At 33.7% G+C, this 17840-nt stretch overlaps 1 protein-coding gene across 1 annotated transcript in view; it reads left to right on the forward strand.

Moving 5' to 3' along the window:
• LOC138703394 (retinal guanylyl cyclase 2) overlaps positions 1-17840 on the forward strand; it is a 1174702-nt gene that overhangs the window by 242579 nt on the left and 914283 nt on the right. The window lies entirely within an intron of this gene.

Consider the following 17840-nt stretch of genomic DNA (forward strand, 5'->3'; position numbering starts at 1 on the left):
GCAAAGGACTAACATAATCCAAACTTTGAATTCCCAAATGTGTTTTGCTTTTGGTTTTTATTTTTATATTATTTTATAAATATTCCCAAACCCAAGTTTTTAGTAGAAGATTTTAATTTTTAAGCTTCCTTTTCTTTGTTACATTTACAAGACAAATATAAACATTTTACGAAATATTTAATTTATTCACATTCAAAATTGTTTTCAAAAGTTAAATATGTCATTCTTTCTACAAGTCATGAAAAAAAACTAGCAGCATTTCTTACAAAACAAATGCATAGAAATATGCAGCTACCTCATAAATACTTGCAGTAAAAGTTTCATCCCGATCGATTAATATTGGGCATAAAAAATTTGGCGTTGAATGAAGAAAATAAACTTACGTAAAAATGGATTAGAAAGTAAAATGAATATTTATTTATCACATACCTACTAAAATTCTACTGCGCTACATTCATATAGTAACTTCAGGGAGCCAATTTTAGAACAAAAAGTTACTAGATTTCTAATCAGAAATTTGTAAAATAGAATTCTTTGGTGAAAAAATAATTTTGACAACTCTTTAAATGCCACGCTCTCTTACACTCTTAATTAAAAACATTTTTAAACATATTTTTAATCAGACTTGAACTAAATCCATTTGGGGTATGAAAATATACATTCTAAAAACGTGAATTATCCGATACAATTTGTTTGGAATATATTCATGATTCTCAATGAAGTCTCCCCTTAAATATCTATAGGCCTACATAAGAATATTAGATAATTCGTTAGAAAACGTTGGTGGATATGATGAACATCAGTGACATCATCAAGAATCGCTGTAGGCCTAATGATATGTAATTAATTTTTTTCTTCCTCCTGAAAAATTATGCTCCGTAGTATCACATAAGAAGTTTCATAAAACCAACGACGTTATAATCCTGTTCATACATATATGTGTTGCGAATATACATAGGTACATAAAGAGCACTACATACTTACATACCTATCTACATACATACATACACACACACATACATACATACATACATACATACATACATACATACATACAAGCACGCGCGAACATACACATACATACATACATTCATACATACATACATACATATATACATACATACATACATACAAGCACGCGCGAACACACATACATACATACATACATACATAAAGGCATGCACGCAAGCACGTGCACACACATACATTCATACATACATACATACATACAAGAACGCGCGCGCACACACACATACATACATTCATACATACATACATACAGGCATGCACGCAAGCACGTGCACACATACATACATACATACATACATACATACATACATACATACATACATACATACATACATACATACATACATACGCATACGTGATATCACTGATATGTAACCGACTACAGATTCGTATTTTTTGGTATATTTATTTTTAAACTAAGTTAAATAAAGCCCCTTAGTTTTTTTAAATTCGTTTACTCTTAAAGTTGCTATTTATTATTTAAATAACACAGACAAACACGTTATGCAACATTTGAGTCAGAACTTGCTCACATTGACGCTCCATGAGGAATAATATTAAAAAGCTGCAGCACTTTATGACGTCATAAGCACATCCTTGAGCTCCTCGTCTCGGTCTGGGGAATTTTACTCGCACATTGTAATTCATTCAGTTGTAACGAAATACAGTGCAAGCTTGTTTGGGCCAGCGTTTCACACATTACGTTCAGCCAAGGAAGTCGTAGCAGATGTGAGGAGTAACTACATATCTTACGGTTCGTGAAAATGGCGTCTCCTCTCTTCTCACTAGTAGGAGTTTGATGTGCTATTCATACAGTTTATCCCTCCGCGTCCCTCGTGATTCAAATGGTAGACGTTCTTCATATGCGTTTTTATTAGTATCTCTATTTAAATGAAGGAAGCAGTGCTGGTTTTTACATTCAAAAGGTTTTGTTTAAATATCCACCTGGCGCAATATCACAAAGCGTTTAATTCAGAAGATGATGGAAATTCCATCGAAACTAGTCAGTCAGGTAAAATAACACCATAATTTACGCATTAGGGCAGTGAAGATTTTATTTATTTAATCTAAATAACTCTATAGTTCATCAGTAAAAAATTTTTCTCAATACTTATTTTATACATTACGATTACACCTCTGCTATAATGCGTAACAAAATACGAGTAATAGGGATGTAACAAAAAATAGAGAATTACAGTAGAGTAGAACTTCGTTAATCCGGACTAATTGGGGGGATAAGTTGATCGGTTTAACGAAACCGGATTGACTGAAATAACCTAAAATAATAGTAGAAAGTGCATTAAAACGCCGTTTACAATAACAAAACACGTTTATTGTGGTTTATTTAAAGGGTATAGACTTATACAATTCACTGTACACTATACAGTATAGTAAAATGTGTAATCGATAATAATAATTGTTTGTATAGTTTAATTACGTTAATGCAAATGTGATAGATTTCCTTTCTTTTTAAAATATAGATGTAATATCTTAATTATTGTAATTCCATAATTATAATGTATAAACATAAGTCTTAAAACAAGGTTCTTTAAGTTTTTCCAAACTCATATTTTTTGCCTTTCCGGATGAAACGAAGTCCGGCTTATCAGGGTCCGGATTAACGAGGTTTTACTGTATAGTGTGTTAAAATATTCTCAAATGTATGATTATTTACAGAAATTAAATCGGTAATGAGGATTATAGAACATTCAAACTTCCGGCCAAGGCGTTAGAATATATTGTTGAAATGAAAGAAGAGAGTGGGGAATGGGGAAATGAAACAAGTGCGGTGGGTAGAAGGGGAAGTTCGGAAAGTGTTAATCGATTTAGGAGTGTGGAACGAGGGGACAGTAGGGAAGGAAAGCAGTATATAAATCTGAGGAAATGGTGTATTAGTGCGATGAAATAATAGTAGGGTTATTATATGATGTAAAAATAGATTTGAACTAAACTAGTTTCCGTTCCAGATCATGCCATGTACACAAATTACGAATTGGTGAAAGACAAATATCCGAAGTGTTGTTTGTCTCTAATTTTAATGGGAGATATTTTAAATTTACAAATTAAGCCATGTCAAGAACTTAAGTATTGGCCAAATTTTTTTTATCTCGTTGGATCTAATTAAAATGTTTAATCTCGTTAGCTTAATTATTTTTTAAATTACTACCTAGAAGTCTGATTAGTGTAATATGTAGCTAATCGGCGATGTATGCAATGGAGGGGGAAAGGAACTGGCTACCCTACGCCATTATCTCCTGGCATAGTTGCCTCATAAGTGATGCTTTTGGTATCACTTGTGAGGTTCAGATCTGTCGTCGGACAGTTGACTTAACAACAACAACAACAACAACAACAACAGTACATTCTGTTCTAGGATACATGTATTAATCTAGGGTTGGAATAATTTTATTTTATAAGGACTTTAAAGCATGTTTTACTTAAGTAATACACATTATACCCAAATTTCCTCATCCATGGTGTAAATTGAGTACAGTTAAACTTAGAGTTATTATTATGACAAGAAGAGGCCATACTTGTAAATACAATAGAATCATTGTAGAAGGTCACAGCGCTAAAATAAACTGACTGGAAAATTTTATCATGGTAACAGACGATGGGTCTCTGAACTTAAAAAAAAAACGCTTTTTTGTGACCAAATTACACCAACCCACCCTTCTTCCATTGCTGAGCGGCTTCAAAGGAAACAAATGGGCTGATTCTTTTGTTTAATGTAACGTAATGAAATATTCTTCGGTCGGAAATGACCTTTTCATCGTATGTACATACTGGAAAATTGTCTGTTTTTGTCTCTTCTAAAATCCCTCATAGTCAGTAAAAATAATTCTGTTACACCCTTTAATCTATGTGTATTGTATAAAACAATGTTCATGTTTGGGAAGCTGTAAATTACTTCATATAAAATTAATAAATTTTGCTGCTAACGTAAACACTGTGGTAACACAGCTCAAATTTACGACTTAGTACTGAAAGCGCAGTAGGAGGTAAAATAATGGACCACAGTTCGTATAGATTTAGTAGGCGGGGAGTTCAATTCTGTTAAGCTGACAGTAGGCTACTGTGTGTAAAGAAAAAAATCTCACAAATATCTAATCATTTACGCCGTTGTTTGTTGTAATCATTATCACAACCACTGTTATCATCATCATCATCATCATCATCATTATGAACTCACAGATGGATAAATAACAATAACATTATTTAGGGAATATTTTCATGTGTTTATTTATATATCTGCAGTGCCCGGGAAAAGTGACATATGTCAGTTTCCACAAACCCTTTTTGATAATTTATTGACTACTTACACTGGTTTATGTCGATTTGATTTTTTTTTTCTGTATGAATTATTGTAATGGGAGAAATACTTATGTATTTTTTTTTCCAAGCGAGCAGATGTTTCGTAAGTTGTCAATAAATTATCAAAAGAGGTTTGTGGAAACTGACTTGTGTCACTTTTCCCAAGCACTGCAGATATAGTGTATCAATTAATTGTTACTTTTCTGTGGTTATTTTTTTTACTTCTCCTGTTAATAGTACAATCCTTTTCAATACATTATTATTTGTGTATTGACTGTTATTCATAGCTTATTTCATATCCGTTCATTAGAAACATTTAAATCTTACAGCAAATTGTTTTTATTTATCGTAATTCCATTATCCCAATCCCTGTATAGGGGAGAGTCGGGTAGTGTCGGACAGCGGGTAATATCGGACAGTGAGTTTCTTTCATCTACCACACGATAATGGTACCTGATTGACATGGTTACGTTTCTGTGGTGTCGCATAGAGAAACGTAATTATGTCATTCAGGTACTATCACAGTCTACTATATACAGTCGCGAAGCTCAATTGTAGTAAAAATGCAAACATGGATAGTTGCCCACCACGAGGATCGCTACTATCGTCTCATCATCGCAGATCTCTCTCCTAGTAGACGACAAAATATGTTACACATTCGTTGTGTTCTTTTGGAAAAATTAACACCTTCCTTCCATTATTGAAATATTAAATGCATAAAGTTAATTTGTTATTTTAATGAAGTATATTAAATTCCACCATAAAGTCAAAGATACCTGCAAGAAATAGGATAATATTATTTTTGTTTGTGCAAAACGAACTGAAATTTACTATAATCGCTTCACTCATTCAAGATTATAGCGATAATTAACTATGAAACCAATAAATATTAATGTTCATTTCCCTTTACAACAATAATAATGGAAATATGAATTAATGGAGTAACTTACGTGTACGGGTACTTGTAGTGTAGGCTTACGTAGTTAACAAAATGGGATTAGGTTAAGCAATAATAATAATAATAATAATAATAATAATAATAATAATAATAATAATAATAATAATAATAATAATAATAATAATCACACCAGAATTGGAAATAAAAACGTGATCAATAAATTTTATTGTAACAGACTTTTTCTACGTCTGTAGTAAAGTAACAAAAAATAAATAAAACAACAAAATTAACAGCTATAATTAAAAACATATCCTTTGAAAAAAAGCAGGGCTAAGCAATAATAATTCCTCCAGAATTGAAAATAAAACGTGATCAATAAATTTCATTAAAACAAACTTAATTTTTCTACGTCTCTAGTAAAATATTATTATTCCAATTATTGTATTTTAGCCATTAACATTTTCATTAGAACCAATAACGAAAATTTCACAAGCATCAACGTGAAATACGCAACGAGCTAGCACTCGATGGAAATACGACACAGTCCAAAGTCGACCGTGGACAGTCTATTGTTTCTAATTTCTAACCGCTTGGAGCGCTTTATCACGAGATTTGCAAAAAATCACCTCAAGCTTCGCGACTGTATATAGTAGACTGTGGTATTACCATATGGTGGTAGATGAAAGAAAGGCACTGTCCGATATTACCCGATGTCCAATACTACCCGACTCTCCCCTAGACGTTACATTCAATCGTAAGGATTTCCTTAAACCCCCTGTTACTTTTTCTCTACGTGCAATGAGAAAACATAAGTAACATTAAAGAATTTATATTCAATGCCTGGGCGAACGTAAGCTCCTACGCGGTTAAGGGATAAACCAACTTGGATGTATAAGTAAGTTCCTACACAACCAGAAGAAAGTAGAACTTGAACGGTAAATTTTTGTTGAACAAGTTGGTAACATGGTTCTCCGTTGATCTGAAATAATAGATATCAACAACAACAGATAATTAAACAAGAAACATTTGATAACTCGGTTAAATCAAATACCTTATAGTAAGGTATTTGGTTAAATGACCATTAGTCTGAGACAACAGTTTTCCACAACAACAAACAATGATCTGTTCATCAGAGTCTAGCAAGATAACACAGCGGGATATACGATTTATGATAACTTAAAAAATAAACAATTAATTTTAGTGAACAATTTTCAATTTTTTCGGTATACAGACTACACAAGTGTAGCCTGAGTTTAACCATAACCACAATGAAGAAAGCACAGTCAACCGACAAATAGTAAATCATGCGTGCAAATGAAAAGCTGTGGAAAATTTATGTGAACGACCTTAAAAAATCTTACGTTTAGAGGTTAGCAAATACGAAAATGAAAATGAAATTACAACGGTGGACGTTGCACACATTAGACGTAGTATGCAAATTGGAATTCAGCCCAGAAGAGACAAACACTCACAAAATAAACTGAAATACGCCCAAAACGATACTACTCAGAGGGACGAATATCCAGATTTTATGACGTAAAAGCAGTTTCATATAAGAACCAGGGTACGAATTAAGATTTCAAATGGGGGGGGGGATAGAATCCTAGCTAGAGAATAGCATACATACGGTATTTAGCTGAAAAATCAGATACATCACTAAAACATAATTTTTCAATATGAAGGAAAAACGTTTGCAAAGAACCAAGGATTTGCAACCAATACTATTCTTTCATCATACAAATCCATGTGATGATGGAGAATAACAGTCCTATAGCAGTTGTAGAATCATATGAAGATGTGAAATATAACATTAACTCATTTTTTAAGAAAAAAATTGATGTATCTGATTTTGCAACTACACGCCTCACAAAAAATTATCCTCATTCGATACGGCTCAACGCTTGGTCGCACTGAGTTGCTTGTCTTGCATCTTGATCATAATAATAATTATATCCATGAACAGTCTTAAGATAAGATGTGTAATTCCTAAGTTATTGATTGTTGTCAGCTTGCCGGTGATGATAATACATCAATCTTTTTACTGTACTTTGTAAAGTGTACTCGTATTAAAACAATAATATTTTGTGAGAGGGTGAGGGGGGGGGTAGAAGTTATCCCTGGGAGGGATGTTTATATGAATTTATGAGAGGAGGATAACTTTCCAACAGGGTGGGGGAACCTCCCATCCCCTCGTTAATTTGCACCCTGATAAGAACAGAATTTCTCACTGAAAGGTGACGTTGACAGAAGTGGAGAAATGCAAATGCATGAAATCGCCTCATGACAAAATTTGTAACTACACCAAACAGATTATTATGTTGGCAGTCCCCAGTCTGTATAAAGTAGGAGGGAAAATTTTGTCTGCTGACTTTTTTTTTTTGCCGTGAAGGAACTTACACATCAGTCTTTTAGGTCAATCCTGTCCTGTGAAGGAATTTACACATCCAAGAAGTGTTATACCGTGTAGAAACTTACAAACTCCGCCATGGGGCGCATGTCTATTTCAATTTATGCAATTACACATAGAGAATTCGATCAATTTTCGTCTGTAAAGGAGAGAAGCTTCTGTAAAGGTCCCATTGTTTATGGAACCTATTTTGTTTGTTTACCTCTCTAACTGGCGCAGAGATTAAATCATAATCCGTTCCGCTCTGCCTACAAAACAAAATCCTAGTATAAACATTGAATATTGGTTTAATGTCACAAGATTTAGGTCGTTTTTCTCTGTATGTTTGCATAACACACCTTCCATCGACGCGGGGTTACTCTGATCTTGGATTTACTCCAGAGATCACATCAAAATGGAAGCGCGAGAGAGACAGTGTGCTTGTGTGCGATGTAGACAATGTGTTTTGTAAGTAAATGAACAGAGGCCTTAATCCGACGCTATCGTACCTGCTACATCTAAAACAAACCCACATCAAAGTCCCCATAACGATGAACCACCATTGCCACGAGCGTGTTGCTACATACGACCACTCGTGCTCTTGTAGACCTTAAATCCTTGTGTTACAAGCTGCGTCCTGAGTGCATTGTTTCATTACAAGTTTGCTGCAGTAACAAAGAATGTTAAGTAGCATGCAATGAGTTCAGTTAAAATTGTTGTGTTACGGTAAATGTGAGCCAAAAATGTCCTTTATTTTTCATTATACCAAGTAGGCCTATGCAGTGTGAGTGAAGAGCAAGATAGAGGAAGTGTTACAAATACTAACTTACAAATGGCTTTTGAGCAATCCGCAGGTCCATTGCCGCCCTCGCAAAAGCCCGTCATCGGTTCCTATCCTGTGCACGATTAATCCAGTCTCTATCATCATATCCCTCCCCCTCAATTCCATTTTAATATTATCCTCCCGTCTACGTCTCGGCCTCCCCAGAGGTCTTTTTCCTTCCGGCTTACCAACTAACACACTACTGCGTGTTCAGTTCAAAGTGTGTCATGGCTCGCTATATGCCGTCATGTGGCTAGTCGATGAGCCTAGAGAATTCAATCTTCCTACACTTCCGCAGAGGTGTATCTATGTGCCAGAGAAGTTGCCTAGCAAGTACGGCGTTCATTCTGAAGAGTACTTACCGATACGTACGGTAACGCCTGTAGTGGCAGGAATGTGAACTGTTTGGAAACACTTACTGAGGTGAGTTTTTTCTTACTGTCGGGATATAGGAAGAGGGTTCAGACGATTACTTACGTATTTGTTGACATTAACTTCGACGGTCAACATGGACACGGAGCATTTGATTTGTGTTGTGGAATGTTGCCGTACCGTACGCAACCGATGATAACAAATACCCTGCGTACGACTTGCCCGAGCAAAACACAGTTCGAAAGAGTTTATGGTAGTACACAGACTTTACAGCCCGCCATCTGTTGCTACGACGTTCAAGTTATACAATACACTTTCTCAAGTTCAGATTGAACGCCCTGATTAATAAGCAACTTCTCTGACATAAAAGCTGAAACTCGCTTCAAATCGCTGACTCACAACAGTGACGTCATGATACACTTTGAAATGAACACCCAGTATATGCATTTCTGGATTCGCCCATACGTGCTAAAAGCCCTGCCCATCTCAAACGTCTGAATTTAATGTTCCTAATTATGCCTAATTATGTCAGGTGAAGAATACAATACGTGCAGTTCTGCGTTGTGTAACTTTTTCCATTCTCCTGTAACTCCATCCCTCTTAGCCCCAAATACTTTCCTAAGAACCTTATTCTCAAACACCTTTAATCTCTGTTCCTCTCTCAAAATGAGAGTCAACTTTCACAATCATACAGAACAACCGGTAATATAACTATTTTACAAATTCTAACTTTCAGATTTTTTGACAGCAGACTAAATGATAAAAGCTTTTCAACCGAATAATAACAGGCATTTCCCATATTTATTCTGCGTTACAAATATTTGTTTCGTTTTGGAACATAAAAATATCGTCCTGTTTATTGCTGAATGTACTGTGAATGGTACATCGTAAGATCTTATAAAATGTTTGAAAAAACTGCTTTCCTCAAAATCTAACATAATTCCTTTAAAAATGGAAGTACAAATATGGAATACTATTAACGACTTACAAGATTAACAAAACTGCAAAGTCAAAATGGCCTGTACTAAGAAAAGTACAGAACAAGCATTCAGCTTCTTCATTAGAAAGTGTTTTCCCAACCGTAATACTGAATCCAGAAGAATTGTCTTTCACGTCTTTTCTGAAACTTCTTTTATGGCTTCTTGCATTGCCTTTTTGTTATACTGCTTTCTAAGGTTTTTTGGAAGATGAGATTTCCCTCCTCCTACAGGTACCAAAACTAGTAACGAAACAGAAAAACAGGATATGAAGATGGAATACTAATAATACCAGTATTTCATATCTGTGACACACACAATCTCAAACGTATCATTATTTTATTTTAAAACGAAGTCATTTAAACATAGATTGGTATAAACGTAGATTATTTCTCTTTAAGAATATATATAATTAATATTTATAACAATGAGGAATAGCAATATATATTCAAGAAAAGAATTTACCGCCAAAATTTTAAATTTCCTCGAAAACGCAATAATGATAAACATTTTTAACATCCATTTTGAATCTTGCGTACACCACTTTTAACACTTGAATATAATTAATTGATGAACTAGTGGACTTACTCGTGTTAAATATGTAATATTTGTCCGGCTCAAATATTACATATTTAACACGAGTAAGCCCACTAGTTCATCAATTAATTTTTTAACAGTTCAGCTTCTAATTGCAAACTAACACATTCCCGTGAAAGAGAAGAGTAATTTGGAAGTCTTCCTCTAGACTAGAATACAACACGTCTCAGGTGGTATATCATACTATTTCATACTTGTAAACCTATTACATATTTGTAACACTTCCTCTAGTAATATTTTCTATTTTTAATTTAACAAAGAAACTCTATATACAAAGCTAAGAGGGGTGAAGAAAGGCATATTTTGAATATGTTTTCAAAGTCTGGGGTATTACAAAAATACACATTTTTGGCTTAGAAAATGGATATGCTGCAATGAAATTTAACTACAGAATTAATACAAAGCATGGTTTAAAAAGGGTGCGTCAGTTACAATGGCTATTTGCACCCTTATCTAAAATTCTTAACAAAATTAAAACATAAACAGTGTAATAAGCAGAATGCTAAAACGAACTGAAAACGTTGTCATGGTATGAACGGGGTAAACAAATGCAGTATCAACAAGGGGATGAGCAAAAATCATAACAGTGAGCAGTTCTCAGACTCTAGATGGTATTAAAACGAACCATTAGAATAAAAACCACCAGAGTCAATAAATGATATAACACATTTCAAAATAATAAAATAAATATGGAACACATTGTTAATACTATATTATTATTATTATTATTATTATTATTATTATTATTATTATTATTATTATTAGAGACCGGAACTTTGGCAGAATACCTTTTTAAATGTGTTAAATCTATCTTGATTTTCAAAATAAATATACGAATTATACCTTTGTGATTGAAACGTCACAGTTTTATGTTGTCATTTTCTGCCTTTTTTAATATAAATGTCTTAATTTACAAAATAAATACTTCTTTTTTTGCCTTTATTTGATTATTTATCTATTACTTATTAATTTATTATTAAAAATTGCCTACAGATATATTTTAATTTATTTCTGTAACCGATACAATGAAAGTGACTTCACCGAATGTATATTATTGTCTTTCAGTCAGTTCATATTCTCTTTACAACAATGAGTGCTGCCGTGCAAAAATGTATAACAGTAAGCGTTTTAATTATCGCTTATGTTTATTTGACAAGGCAATAATGAGTGCAGGTCTAACGTTATTTTTAAGGGTTATTTTTCTTTCAGTTTTAATTGCGACGTTGTTGTAGCTAGCTAAATATTTCATATCGCAACATATCAGTACAAACACAAAAATTCACTTTCCAAGGCTAATGGGAAGAATATTTTTTTGCTTCCAACAGAGTTATTGCAACAACGAGTCGAAAATCTCAATTTTCATTCGATTTAAGTAAAGCTTTTCTTGTTTCCCTTTGTGTACAGTGTAAGGTTGTGTGTCTAGTGCAAGGTTTTTGTAATTGTCTTTTATTGCGTATTTTAGCTATTTATAATGCCTTTTTGCCTGCCTATTTTAGCTATTTATGATGCCTTTTTGCATGCCTATTTTAATGATTCATAATGCCTAAACTTACGGTCTCCATTTATTATTATTATTATTATTATTATTATTATTATTATTATTATTATTATTATTATTATTATTATTATTATTATTATTATTATTTTATTTCAGTACATCGCATTGTGATTTTGCCTTTGGTGATATATGGTATTAGTTGGCAACACTGAAGTGACGATGATATTAGCTTTTAGGAACTACTCTTACGTGATCCTCACTATACATAGTTTCGAAAAATCCCGTGTTTTCAGATACATGAAAGAGACTGTAATCACTACAGTGTAATGGCTCTACTTTCAGTATAAGAGTACGTCCATGAAATGATACATCTAACTAAAGGCAGAAATGAATATGTAGTTTGGTATTCAAACTCCAGAAGCCAGCATAATTGCAGGCAGACTTGTTTAGTAAAATACGCCGTACTTATTGCTACAGAATTTTCTACGCCGTTGTAATTAAGTCTGCTTATAAACCACGCTCTAACTCGCTATTCTCTTCGAGCTAAAATTTAACTAAAAGCAGCCAGTAATTATGTAATTTTCATCTACGCCGTGTAACTATACGCAGAGTAGCAAAGTATAATATTTCCAGCCCTAAAACACCGTGATTAAACCCACTGAAAGAGAGCGCGTGTGCTTTAATTTACTTACATTTGTAAAATAACTGAGCGCACTAATGGAAAATACAAAATCATTATGAGCTTATTAGGATTTAATTATGCATTTATAGTTGTGTGTAACATTTAATGATAGGAATATGTGTACAGACATGAACTGATGGATATTAGATACTTTGCCAGTTATGTTGTAAATAGGCTATTAGAATTAAGTGTAATTCTCTCATTCTGTACCATTGGGGATCGTAATGTCACTTGTATTGGACTGTAATGTGTACATAACGCAAGCATTTCTGAAAGCACGGTTTATTGCTTACAGTAGGCATAATATAAATCCATTGAAATTCAGTGGTTATTGTTGACAGTTGAGAACATCTGTGTATATACGGTTTGTGTAAACATGCTTTAATGTTAGTTCGTTTTATGAAAGTTTCTTGAGTTGAGGCAAAGATGGGTATTTTCACATTATCATCCTCAGTCCCAGCGTCTCTTATGGGATAGGCCCTACATTAAACAGTACTTTCTTAGAATCCCGCCATCTCAAGAAGAATGTTTTAAATTTTCTTGAAATTGAGTATGTTTAAAACATACGGCAGCACCACCTAAATATGAATTCAACCAATTAATTAATTTACATACCAGCCACATACGCTCCAAGACGGCTGTTTCTGGAAAGAAAGCTGGAACGTATGCATGTAGATAAGCCACTAGGTTGTTGATACTATATAAAATTAAATAAATATTATATAGAATAGATTAAAAAAAAACATTAATCTGTTTTATAGCATAATTGGATTCGTGCCTTAAAATTTATACCTATTACTAAAATTGAGATATTTGTTGTGTCTCTTATGGGAGACGTCAGGCTTCTAGATTTTAAAGTAAAAATTGTTATTGTTATCATACATTATAAAATAAAACTGAATATTCAATCAGAATTAATGTAATTAATTTACAATACATTGAGTCCCAAGATCTCCTGTAGGATACATCAATTTTGACTTACTTCCTTTTGTTTAATATTTTTTACCTAATTTTTTCATCAATACACAGTCCATTTGCAACAGTATAGGCTATTAAAATTTCATAGATTTCTGAATCCCAAAATTTTCCCCAGGACTGAGGTCGTTATAGTCGTCATTTTTTATAATGATATTCGTATCGCCACTGTCTTAGATAACTCGTCATCGTTTTATTAACTTCTAGCTTTATTATCTTCAGTTGAAGTTAACTTAAACATTCTAGAACAGTGGTTCCCAAACTTTTTCAAGGCGCGACCCACTTTTGGGCGAGATTTCCGTGTGCGACTCTCACTTTTCCGCACCGGTTCTTGACACCATTCAACAAATTTAAATCCTGAATCCATCGACTTAGCTCTGGCAACAGAGGTCTTATCTTCTGATTCGGAGTTGCGCTCAGGCGTGATTTCGAGTCCTGCTTGGGCTGATTACTTGGTTGTGTTTTTTTCAGAGGTTTCCCCAATCGTAAGGCGAATGTCAGGTAATCTATGTCGAATCTTAGGCTTCCACCTCGAGGTTTTTCCCGGGGTTTTCCCTCAACTCAATATGAACAAATACTGAGTAACTTTCGGTGTTGGACCCCGGACTCATTTCACCGGCATTATCACCTTCATCTCATTCAGACGCTAAATATCCTAAGATGTTGATAAAGCGTCGTAAAATAACCTAAAAAAACCTTGCTATCACCAATCTCTTTGACGCTAAATAACCTAATAGTTGGTACAGCGTCGTTAAATAACCAACTAAATAGAAATACAAATCCCAGTAAAATCAAACTACTCTAATTTTACTCAAAACCAGTGGAATTTTACTCAAAACCAATGGATACAACCCGAAGTACGACTTTAAGCAGCAATTTTTTTTAGTATTTACCGGAAGAAACTCAAAACAATTTCGATATTCATAGATTGATACTGAATCTGTTGCGTTCAACTGGCTGAAATTGCAAAAAGAAAAAATGGATTAAGTCATTGAAATATGTACCGACTGAAACTATACTTTTTTTCATAGAGCATAGATCAGTTATTTTTTAATCAAGAGAACGCTTCGAACTTGCAAAAGAAGCTCTTAAATTTTGTATATTATTTTCAACTTGGTATTTATGCAAAATGAATTTCCCGTTTATGATTGTCATCAGAACAAAACTGAGAAGTCGCCTTGAACTTGAAAATGATTTCACTGTGTTTCGAATGCTGGGTCCAGATTTGAGAAGCTACTTTCTGAAAAACAGCCACATTTATCACATTAATTATTTTTTATTTTATAACTACCTGTATTTAAAGATTTAATTTTATGTTCAGCTTTGCTTATGTTTATGTTTCTGAATGAAAAATAAATTTATTTTAATAAGGCATCTTTATTTATTTTGTAAATCATCTCACGACTCCCTGGGGTTCACGATACCCACTTTGGGAGCCACTGTTCTAGAATATGCATACATTTATGATTCGTTTTGCCATTTGCCAGAATATACGCTATAAATTAATTACATGCAGTACTGTTTATGTTCACATTTTGAAATGAATAAATAAATACGAATAGAGCAATAAATTAATAAGTAAATGTAAATAATTAAATAAAGAAATAAATAATAAAATAAGTAAATAAGTACAAATGAAAATATACTGTACGTGTTTTTGACGTGAAACATAGCCTGTATATTTGACCTACAGGCTAAGAAAATGTGTAACAATTATCTGTAGGATCGTTAGATGAAGTTCCTGTAGTTGAGTATAATGGCAGCATAATTACATTCGATATTGTATCAGTCGATTGATGACAATCTTCAAATGAAATGTGTATACGATGACAAGATGAGAGTCGACCGAGGAAGTGCAATCTAGACGGGTCTACTTGAGTACTCAAAATTGAAACAATAAAAGTGTCAGTTATATATGTATGTACACTTAGCGGCAAAAAGAATGGGCCGACTCTTTGTCGATACAAATGCTAAGTTCTATCGCGCGGTTCACTCGTGTAAACGTAACCCAGTGCAAGGCATTGCTGTGGTGTCTCTTCATTGAAAGTCGTCCGTCTATAATGTAATAAACCTTACGAGCAGTGTGTGGCCCAGTGGTAAGAAGTCTGACATCCGTACCAGAGGTTGTGAGTTCGCCTCCCGGAACGGTAAAATTATTATCATTTTTTATTTCAACTTTTACTTAATTTATTAGTTTAAATCCGAAATGGCATTTGTTAACAAACTTCGTTATGCCTGCCTTGTAAAAAATATTATTGCCCATCACCTGTGGGCTATTAATAGGTGAGACCTGGCCTGTATAAACAAAAATACTTGTTTCACGTCTTAAAAAACCGGACACATATCAAACACAAATAAATAATTAAATTAAAAAAACAAACATTTTTTAAATATATTAACAAAACAAGGCCTGTGGTGGGGACTAGTATCTCGTCCACAAACAGCCTGCGTCAACAACTACCCTCATTCTGCGCGGCATGGAGTCCACAAGATTATGGAACAGGTCTAAATTCTTGGCCATCTTCTCCCACGCATCTAGAACTCTGTCCCACAATTCCTCAGGTGCCCGAACGGGTGGTTGTTCTGCCCAATTAGAGCGTAGAATCCGTTTGACTGCAGCCCACAAATTTTGAATCGGATTCATATCTGGTGAATTTGGAGGCCAGTCGACTGGGTCGACATCACGCCTCCTCGTAAACCATCTTTGAATCCGGTTGGGGGTGTGGATGGGATGATTATCCTGCTGGAAGAAACGTGTTCCTTCTGGATATCGTTTTCCGTTGTATTAACAGATAGCAGTACTGCTTGAAAGAGACAGGGAGGTTTATTATTTATTAGAGTTTGGACATATTCTAAGAGATATCGCCACATAATTATAGCTTTGCGAGACACATATGATGGCAAATTTGTAATTAAAAAAAGAAGATTGGGGGAGTTTCGAACCTTGAGCTACTACTATCAACTTGTTCAATAGACCAATGCCGTAAAGATTTACGCTACTGTGACTTGTTAATATCAGTTGGAAATAATACGTGATTTTCCTGTCCATATGTGCTCCGGTTGATTTTGTATTTATCAATTTTATTATTATTTCACTCTTCAAGGGCCCTGGTGTATCTAGAATCAACCCGCCATTCGATTTTATTACATATTTTAGACTCTTAAACAAAATACAGCAAATGTAAATGGTTTAATATGTGTTACCTAGTGAACTACGGCTTTGATGAAACGAGCATGCGCAATGTTATGTCTCTGGAACTTAGAAATTGTCGGCCGGCCCATTCTTTTTGCCGCTAAGTGTATAATGTAAAGGTCGAAATTGACAACTTATACAAGAGTCATACTTGTTTCATTCATTCATTCATTCATTCATTCATTCATTCATTCATTCATTCATTCATTCATTCATTCATTCATTCATTCATTCATTCATTCATTCATTCATTCATTCATTCATTCTTAGTTTTCTTCCCAAGGGCAGGCACTATTGAAGCAAAAATATTTCAAGTAAAGTATACGCGAGCTGATTATAAGCGAAAAAGTCAGTATAACAAATAATGAAAGTAAGCATGGTGAACCTGTATTACTAAAACGTACCAAAAAAAAAAAAAAGTAGAAAAGAAAGTGTGAGGGAGTGTAGGTAACACAAAAGCAACGACAAAGAATTTCTGAAGGCATAGTGCCTGTAAATAATGCTTCTATATCAAGTGTAAATGTGCAGATTATGAGTGTGGTCTGTGTTAAAGAAGGACATTTTTATAAAGAACTTTCAGTCATTTTAATAAACATGTTATTAAGAAAAAAATTTCTTACATTTGTAATGTGTGTGACAGGTTCTGATAGGAACACGACCTAAAGCCCGTGAACTTAAATACATTCCAAGAATTAATTAATTTCATAAATCCCATGTCACATTTTTATGTAACTCAAGACTTCATTTCAAAAAGTAATAAAATTTTAATAAATTCAGATTTGAAGCAAATTCTAAATATTAAAATTACTTTAATTGTTGAAAAGATTTTGTGCCGAGCGAGATGGCACAATAGTAAAGCACTGGATTTGCCAATTTATTCGTTTTTTTTTTTAGTATTTTATAGGCCTTCCCTTTCCCTCTACCAGGGGATTACAACCACAATATTAAGAATACAATTACAATTATAATTAAAATTGAAGAGTCCACTGCAAAAATGATGGATCTCACTTTCTTGTCGAAAATGAACCAGACTGTCAATGCATAGCTTAAGACATATAGAATGTACATAGAGAGTTATATGGTATTAACACTGAT

The sequence above is a fragment of the Periplaneta americana genome, chromosome 7, assembly GCF_040183065.1.
Source record: "Periplaneta americana isolate PAMFEO1 chromosome 7, P.americana_PAMFEO1_priV1, whole genome shotgun sequence".
In the NCBI taxonomy this organism is placed as follows: Eukaryota; Metazoa; Arthropoda; class Insecta; order Blattodea; family Blattidae; genus Periplaneta; species Periplaneta americana.